This window comes from Rhododendron vialii, chromosome 5a (genome assembly GCF_030253575.1).
Source record: "Rhododendron vialii isolate Sample 1 chromosome 5a, ASM3025357v1".
Lineage (NCBI taxonomy): Eukaryota > Viridiplantae > Streptophyta > Magnoliopsida > Ericales > Ericaceae > Rhododendron > Rhododendron vialii.
The window spans coordinates 10,079,466-10,089,079 of record NC_080561.1 but is presented as its reverse complement, the minus strand read 5'-3'; positions in this window follow the sequence as shown (position 1 = coordinate 10,089,079).

Here is a 9,614-nt window from a genome sequence, read left to right as displayed (position 1 = left end):
AAAAGGGTGCCAGTGGGTTTGTAAATTGCTTTGGAGGCAACATAGTCAATTGAAAATTAAGTTTTTTTTTTTGATCAAATTAATTGAGGTGGTTGTAAAGAGTAGTCGGGGTTAGAGATAATTTTTAGGAGATTTTGTGATAGGTCCACTATAGACATTTCATAAGCCCACAAGTCCACCTAATAGTTTTGTAAAGCCACAAGTCCACTTAACCTAAATCCTAGGATACCCTATGAAAGTGCCTAAAATCCTAAATCCTATGAAAATGCATAAACCACTAAGACTCTATAATAGGAAAGTGCACCCTAAAATCCTATAAAAGTGCATAAACCCTAGGGTACACTATCCTATAATAAAAAAGTGCATCCTAAAATCTTATGAAAATGCCTAAACCCTAGGGTACCCTAAAATGGACTTGAGACTTCACAAAATTAATAGATGGACTTGTGGGTTTATGAAGTTCACATAATAAACCTAAGACTAATTTTCTAATAATTTTTTGGGTTCAAATAGAATTGCTCATCTATAAATTGCACTAGGGGCAATATGGACAATTGAGTCATTAATCCTTGTCAAGTGGTATTCAAAACAGGAATACCAATGGTGGTGTTACATTGGCGAACTTGAATATCAGTGACAATGAGGGCGACCACACTGACGACGACGGCGAATACACTGACGACGATGGCGACCACACTGACGATGACAGCGACCACACTGACAATGATGGTGACTACACTGAGGATGACGACGACTACACAGAGGATGACGATGACTACACTGACGATGATGACGATGGCTATGGCCAAAGTACGAAGAATACCTAAGGTGGGTGCATCAACTGGGAACACGAGTACCGTAGGTGGTGCATCAACTGGGAACACCTTTAGCGGAGGTGGTCGAGCAATTGGGAGCACGAATACCAGTGGTGGTTTTTCATTTGCAAGTCTGGATACCAATGGTTATACTGTGTCATTTGGGAAGGAAAAGGCATGATAGAAGAACCAAATGTGCCAAATGCAATCGTATTTCCTCCCGGAGTTTGTTTTCATCCCTTGAGAATAATTTTTCTTTTGTGGAACAATAAAGCTGTAATAGTGTCTGTGATTAAACTTTTATTTGTGTCTTATTCTTTTTTTTCTTGTAAATCAACTTTTATGGTATTCATGGTGCTTAGTCAATAAATTAAAGGTAAGCCTGGCCAGTAAACTTACGAGCTATTTGGATGCAGGAGATGAAGGGGATATGTGAGCCCCCTGATTTGTACTCCGGGTGTCCCTCATATCCGGTGTTTGGTTCAGTTTTTTGAAAGGGGGAGATAAACACTGTTGCGGCTCCATCTCTGGTTAAAGGTGGATTTGTGAAGGGGAGCTCAAACCCCGTCGTTGGCAAATCCGGGGGGTTTTGAGATGGTTTTACCCCTCCAAATCCCCCTTTGGTTTATCTTTTCTCATTCCATTTGTTTTGATCGTGTTCTGAAACCCAAACCAACGAAGAAAGAGAAGAGAGAGAGAAGAGAGAAGGTTGCCAAAGAACTCTGGTGACTCCACAGCCTTACTGACGGTTACAACCCTCCCTCGTATTCCTCTTTACATGGGCTGAGGTATGGTTGTTCACTCTATTTGCGATCATTTTTGTGGTTTTTGAAGACCGTCTGTGGTCCGTTGGGTTGAGTTTTTGATTGATTTGGGGGTTTTTGATGTTGGGTGTGATTTTTCTCCCACGGTACTCCATAGCTTATCTGAGTTGCCCTATAAATCTTGAAACGTCATATATGTTGATTTTGCCCTAATTTTGTTGTACGGTTTGTAGATTTGAGTTGCCCTAACTCAAAATAGTATTTTTTTTTAATCTCATTTTGTGCATTTTGAACCACGATTTGAGTTGCGACATGGGTTTGAACCACTATTTAGTGACTGAATAGTCACTATACTTCGGACCTGAGGATCTGGATGATCAGAGATGATTCTTGCCTCTACATTGCATGATGTTAAATTTATGGTTGATAAAATAGTGTTTAAGTACGAATATGCATGATATATATATATATATATATATATATATATATATATATATATATATATATATATATATATATATCTTCATTGGACACTTCCACTTCTTTCCATTTCTGTTTTTAGTTCAGTTGGAATTTTTCAAAATGAGGGTGGATTTCTCCGCATGTGAAAGCTTTATTTTTGTATCCGATGCCGAGTACGAAAGGAAAATGTAGATAAAGCTTCCTTGGCATGGTCTAAAAATGCACTTCCTAGGAGCCGTGGTAAATAATTGGTATTGGGATGTAACCGTACATATTGTTGGAATAGAACTTGGATGATTTCTGGACATTACCTATGTTTTTTCAACTTGGAATAGAACTTGTACGGACCAAATATACATTTTTCAACTTTCAAGATTGTTTTAGAGCTTGTTCAAATATACACTTGGCCTTGAGGACAAGGCCTTTGGTGGAATGTTGAAAGTTATGGTTAATAAGACTAAACATAGAGCTATGTGGCAACCGTTTGATATCTTCTCTAGTTGCATTAAAATTACTCCAATACGGATGGTACGGCGTACTAATTTGGTACCGCTTACTGATTTGGCCATAATTTCGAACACCCTACTGATTGCCACCTATTGATTTGGCAATATTGTATGTATAATGATTAAAATGCATTGAGTTGCCCTAATAGAATTGGAATTGCCCTAAAGTATTAGTTGCAGTAAATTAACTTTTGCCTTAAAATAGATGGCAAGACTAACGAACCGTGAACGAAGGAAAAAGACAAACCGTAAGGCATTGTTAGCAGCGTTATGTATGATGAGAGTACTCAATAGCGTTATTCAACTTTACTTGTTAATTACGGAGTTGATTGCTGAGAGGCATCAACAAAAGCCTCATCTTCATGTCAATCCTAATGCTTACCAAAGCCAATTGGACACACTTAATAGGTTGGTACACGGGAATGACAAAACTTGTCATGACAATTTGAGGGTAAACAAGCATACATTCATGACGTTGTGCCAGTTACTTATTCAAAATGGGCTAGAGCCATCTAGGAATGTTACCGTTGTAGAGAAGGTGGCGATCTTTTTTTGGATCCTCTCACACCATACGAAGAATAGGCGTACCATTTTACAATTTTGGAGATCGGGGGAAACAATTAGTAGGCATTTCAACGCAGTTTTGATCGCGGTGATTCGCCTTCACAATATCTTGTGGTATCATCCTCAGCCTATTCCTGCCAATGAGCCGGATGCTAGGTGGAAGTGGTTTGAGGTACATAATTGTTATGTCTTAAGTTCTAGTAATGCACTTATTCATTACCAATCTTATTTGTAGGTCGTTACCATTGTAAAAATACCCTTCTGTCTCATAGAATTGTCTAGAGGCTTTAAATGGTACCTTTGTACTTGTCCTCCCCCCAACAGAACACAAGGCACGATGTAGGTCAAGGAAGGGTGACTACGTGACAAATGTGTTAGGAGTTTGTAGTCATTACCTACAATTTGTTTACGCGTTGTCTGGTTGGGAAGGCTCCGCCTCAGACTCAAGAGTGCTCCGAAATGCCTTGCTAAGGCCTCATGGGTTGAGAATTCCACAGGGTATGTGACTTGAAAACCTTTCCATTAGTGAACATACCTCAGCATTATTGTAAGCATACTCATGTAGGGCAACTAATCTTATTTGTAGGTCGTTACTACCTCGTCGATGTTGGTTACACTAATGGGCCGGGATTATTAGCACCTTACAGAGGTCAGCAATACCACATTAACATTTGGAGGCAAAGACACATTTCCCAGAGCCGGGAGGAGTACTTCAACATGAAGCACTCTAAGACACGAAATGTTATCGAGAGATGCTTTGGGGTGCTGAAGATGAGATGGAGAATTTTGAGATCTTACTCTTTCTACTCCATCAGGATTCAATATCGCATCGTCATTGCCTGTATCTTTCTCCATAATTTCATTAAGCGTACAATGGCGGTGGATCCCGTTGAGGCTGAATACACAGTGTGGGAGCAGGTGAACCTACATAATGTACCACATGAAATGTACATTGCAAATGTCGATGCTACAAATGAATGGACCCAATTTCGGGATAACTTGGCAACCCAAATGTACAATGATTGGTTAGCTAATCCAGAGGGTGACCATTAAAATATGTGTAACTGAATTTGAATGTAATAATTTGGACGTGTTATTTATTTCTATTAATTATATGTATCTGTTGGACGTGTTAAACTTGTTGAACATTGGTCGTGTGAACTATTTGAATGTAATAACATTATTTTTCTTGAGTACAATACTATGTCAAATTGTCATCATCATTTAAACCAGGTTAGCATACCTATGGAAAGTGAAAGAACTTCAAAATCTGAACCAACGAGTCGTAGGAAAAAACAAGATCGTAGGCTATGGACCTTTGCGGAAGAGAAGGCCCTACTTGCTGCCATGATGGAGTGTATATGTGATAAATATAGAGCTCATAATGGTTTCAAGCCGGGCTACTTTAATGAAGTTGAAAAGGAGTTGAAGAAGAGATTGCCTAGGACGACGCTTAAAGCGCAACCGAACATTGAGTCAAAGGTGAAAAATTGGAAGGAAAAGTATGCTCTAATTCTCAACATCACACGTCTTAGTGGGTTCGGTTGGAACCATACCACTAATTCCATTGTAATGGATGATGAAAACGTGTGGCAAGATTATGAGAAGGTAACTTCTACTTGCATACATTTAAACTTACTATTATCGTTGTTGCCTCCCACTTAATGTATGCTATTGTACATGTACAGTCCAATTCCAAAGCGAAAGGGCTGAATGGGAAGTCTTTCCCCATGTATGAGAGTTGATAATTCTTATTTGGGAGGGATAGGGCCACCGATGATTTAGCCGAGGATGCGGCAGAAGTGGAAGAAGTTGTTGAGACCCCCCAAGATGAAGCCAATATAGAGCTCGATGACATGTTGAATGAATGCTATACTCCAACATTTCCAAATGGTGACACGGTGTTTCCACGTGAGACACCATTTGTTGACATATTAACTTCTTTAGGAACTCCAACAAGCAATGTCATTCCCGTCGCGACATGAACCAATGCCAATACTCCAACAAGCAATGCCAATGCTCCCACAAGTAATGTCGTGCCGGGAAGGCCAAAGAAAAAGGCAAAGGTGGACGCAAATGAGGCGTCCATTCATGTGGCAATGGAGAATTTATTGGCTCAAAGCAATACGGCGTTCAACAAGATTGCTGATGCGATTGGATATGAACACCGACTCTCTGCCAAAAGAGAGAAGGTGTTTACTGAGCTAATGAAGGTTGACCTTGAGATGATCGATAGGTTTGCTTTAAACATCATGATTGTGTCCGCCGAAGAAAATGTGGACACATTCTACGGCATACCGGAGAACTATAAACAAGCTTGGGTCGAGGCCGTATTATTGGGTCAAATCAAATTGAAGACTACGTAGGGATGTCTTACTAATTATAGCCCTTTTTGTTGGAATGATGAAAGATGTGTTTACTCCTTTTTGTAAAGAATTATATCGTACTAACTGAATTTGCCTAAAACATGTTGTTTATTTTAGGAAATAGACCCCTTTTTTGGCATTGTAATTAAGCACTACTTTAAAGTTGTTAGGGCAATGATGATGATCCATGTGATACAATGAGGGGTATAAGGCCCTTTTTGTGGAATGTTGTAGGGCAACAATGATGATACAATGTTAATAGCCCCAAATTGTATTAGTTGGTATTGATATTGGCAACAATGAAGGCAATTTTTTTGCTATATTCTGGCTAGAATCATCTCTGTTTTCCGTGTTGTTTTATTGGGCAATGATGCAATGGTAATTGCAATGTATTAATTGGTATTGCTTTTGTCAATTTTGACGGCCTTCATGGCATCTTAGTTGCAAATGGTAATGCTACTTTGATTATTGTGTCTTCTTGTCTGAGCCCAAGTGTTGATATGCTACTTAATGGTAACTTCCTATTTTTTGCTATTTGTTGGACAGTTTTGGTGCTCCATTATGTGGCAGTTAATTGGCTGTTTTGTGGACAGTTTGGGTGCTGCATTATGTGGCAGTTTCGTGGCTATTTTTTTTTTATAGTTTTGATTCTGCATTCTGGACAGTTTATTGGCTATTTTTTGGACAGTTTGGGTGCTGCATTCTGTGGCTATTTTGTGGCTATTTTAAAACAGTTTTGGTGCTGCATGCTGGACAGTTTTGTTGCTGTTTTAATGAAAAATCTGGTGCTATTTTGGGCAATGACGATGCAATTGTAATAGTATTTATAAGTTGGTATTGCCTTTGGCAACTATGAGGGCCTTAATGGCAACTTAGTTGCATGGTAGTGCTGCTTTGATTATATGTTAATTATATTTGAGCCTAAGTTTTGATATTGTGTTTTCTGTCAACATGAAGGTTTTAGGTATGTTATGTGACTATTTTGTGGACTATTTTGTTGCTGCTTTCTGGCTATTTCTTGGACAGATTTGGTCCAATTTTTTTACACTTTTCTAGCTACTTTCTGGCAGTTTTTTTTCCTATCTCTTTGGCAAATTTTTTCTCTGTTTCTTGGACAGATTTGAAGCACTTTCTTGGGGTTATTGTTATAGCAAGTTTGGCAAGGTTTTTGGCTGGTTTTTGGCCTATTTTGTTGCTTATTTTTGGCCAGTTTTGATGCTGTTTATTGGGCAATGTTGGTGCTGTTTGTTGGGCAGGTTTTTGCTGTTTGTTGCCTGTTTCTTGGCTGCCTTACAATCTGTTTCTTGGCTGCTATCAGAGCAGTCCAGTTCTGATGTTTACTCTGTGGTGTGGTTGCTATTGCTTGCTACATGGTGGTATTCTGTTTCTTAGCTACCTTACAATCTGTTTCTTGCTACATATTCCATAGGCTATGATGATATGATAAACAAATTTGAAGGCGAGGCACTTGTCTTGGCGGGACAATTTATGAGGGTCAATGGTTGAATCACCATTTGGCAACATAAGTTATAACCAAGTGGTGCACTATGTGCCGGTCAAAAAAATATCTAAGCTAAGTACATATAAACATAATATTAGTATTCGTTATGTTATAAATGTGTCCATTCCTTTATTCTCATAGATTTTACAATGACAAGTGAAGATAAATAATACTATTGGGTGGTTTTCATTGGCCGTAATCCGGGAATCTATACAAGTTGGGAGACCGCGGAACTGCAGGTTAATAGATACCCGGGGAACTTGAAGAAAAGATACAACACGTTCGATGAAGCAGAAGGAGCATTGTTACAATTTCATGAGGAAATATACCGACTCATTCAAATGCAATCGGTCCGAACCAAAGATCAATCAAGTGACGATGCTTCCACATCAACAAGTTCTTTGCAAGTTCAACATCAACAAAGTTTATCAACATACTTTGTTTTAGTTTTTTTTTTTAGGTTCCATAACTTGTATTTTGTTCACACTTTTATTTGATTCGGAATGAAGTTGTAAGTTTAATTTCTCCAATTTAGAAATGAAGACTGCATTATGTAGACAAACATGAGTAATCTCAAATAAATATAATTACTTGAGATACAAATCGGAATGGTACAAATTTATTCCTCAAAAATTTATAATCAAAAGTACGAACTTATTCTTCAACCATCCTCTTACAACTTCAAACTTCTAGTTTTCTTGTCGAACAAAGCAATGGCCCCAACGATTAAAATTGGGAAATTCCATGTCTCGAAAATGTCTCAGTTGTGGCCGATCCTACATAAAATTAAGGCAAACTGTTAATAAATTTACTAAACAAGATTTAATATGAAATTGGAAACAAATTGAAAATTACTTACTCGAACAAATTCATTCCAAACATTATTTTTCACCATCCGTTTATTTTCATTTGGATTCCACCCAAACCCCGGACTTCGAAGCATAGCGTCTAGATCAAAATAATCACGCTTCTATTTTTTTATCTTTCCTTCGATATGATTTTGTTTAATACCTACTTTGGGGAAAGAAACTCGCATTTGATTCTCAAGAACTCCTAAGTAGCCGGAAAGAAACCCGTTCTCGGCTTGCCAAACCCCTTGATCTACAAGGCTCGTAAGATTTGTAAGTAATATTTCCTCCGCCACCTCGCTCCAAGCCCGGCATGCCATTCGAAGGAGTGAAAAATCAAAATTACAAAATAAATTTTTAAAAGGAGATAGATGTGTGTGTGTAATGATATGAGATAGGTAGTGGTATCTATAGACCACTTTACCAAATAATTTTAATAAAAACGTTTTTACCTAACAAAATTTGGTGCACCTACTTTTCTTTTTCAACTACCACAAAATGTGCTTTTTAAATTACTAAATTGAAAATATATAATTCGGATTTCTTAAAAAAAATTCAAATAAGGTTAAAAAAATTTCAATATAATCACATTTAAATTTATGCAATAATTAGTCAGTATGTATTTACTATAATTACAAAATGTACTTTTTAATTACTAAATTGAAAATAAATAATTCGAATTTTAAAAAATAATAAATCAGAAAAGGTTAAAATATTTTAAAGATAATTTGATTCAAATTTATGCAATAATTAATTGTATATATGTATTTAATGTAATTATAATGAAATAAACGTAATTTGTTCATTAAAATACTAAAGTGGGGGCAAATAAGTCATTTAACACCTTATCCCATCATATCCACCTTACAAATCCCCCTTCTCAAAAATTCATCCAAACACCTCATTACAAATCCACCATTCTTAAGAGGTGGGGTCACCATTCTTAACATATCACCCCTCATTACATATCTACCTTCAAATCCATCCTCATTCTATATCCACCCAAAACAAATGCTTCATCCAAACGGGTCATTAATTACTACCAAATGGTCACCAGAAGGTGGTGAATTTGTACCCCATTAGTAACTAAACCTGCTAGATGCGAACAATTCATTTTTGAGGTTCCCTTATTCACGGAGTGTCCATAAAAGAGATTTCTGTGCCGTTCCATCTCGCCATTCGTCTAAGTAATCGATGGTCCGGATTTTAAACAAACTATTCGCGCGAATAGTTTGTTTAAAGTCTGGACTGCCCAAAATACTTTTGGATGGGTAAAATTATTCGCCTCCGTGAAAACCTTTCCGTAAAGAAATTTTTCTCTTCATTTTTAGCCCTGCAAATGGTTATGAAAAGTTTGAGTTGTCTGATCAAGTGTATAGATTACCTTATTGTTGCTTTTACATGGCAATTCATTATAATGACAATAAGAATATACATTTTCATGGTGTGTTAAAATTTTAATATATATAGAACAAACCAAGTTTGTTAAGTTGGTAAACTGACGCAGCAGAATTCATGAGAAACTAGTTAGCGTACTAGTCCAAACGAAATAAACAACTCGTCGCAACGAGCAAATCTTGCGCACAAGAAAGAAAGAGAGAATCTTTGCAATAGTATTGATAAAAGTTGCTTAAACTTTAGGTTACAAACCTTTATATAGGCCGAAACCCTAGAAACCCTAAAAATAAACTTGGAAAATAAAAAGTCCCAGAATTTGGAGCTTTTCCTAAAACTGAAAACGGGAAAGAAAAATAAGACTTTCCCAAAAAGAATCAACTTAAAAGGAAT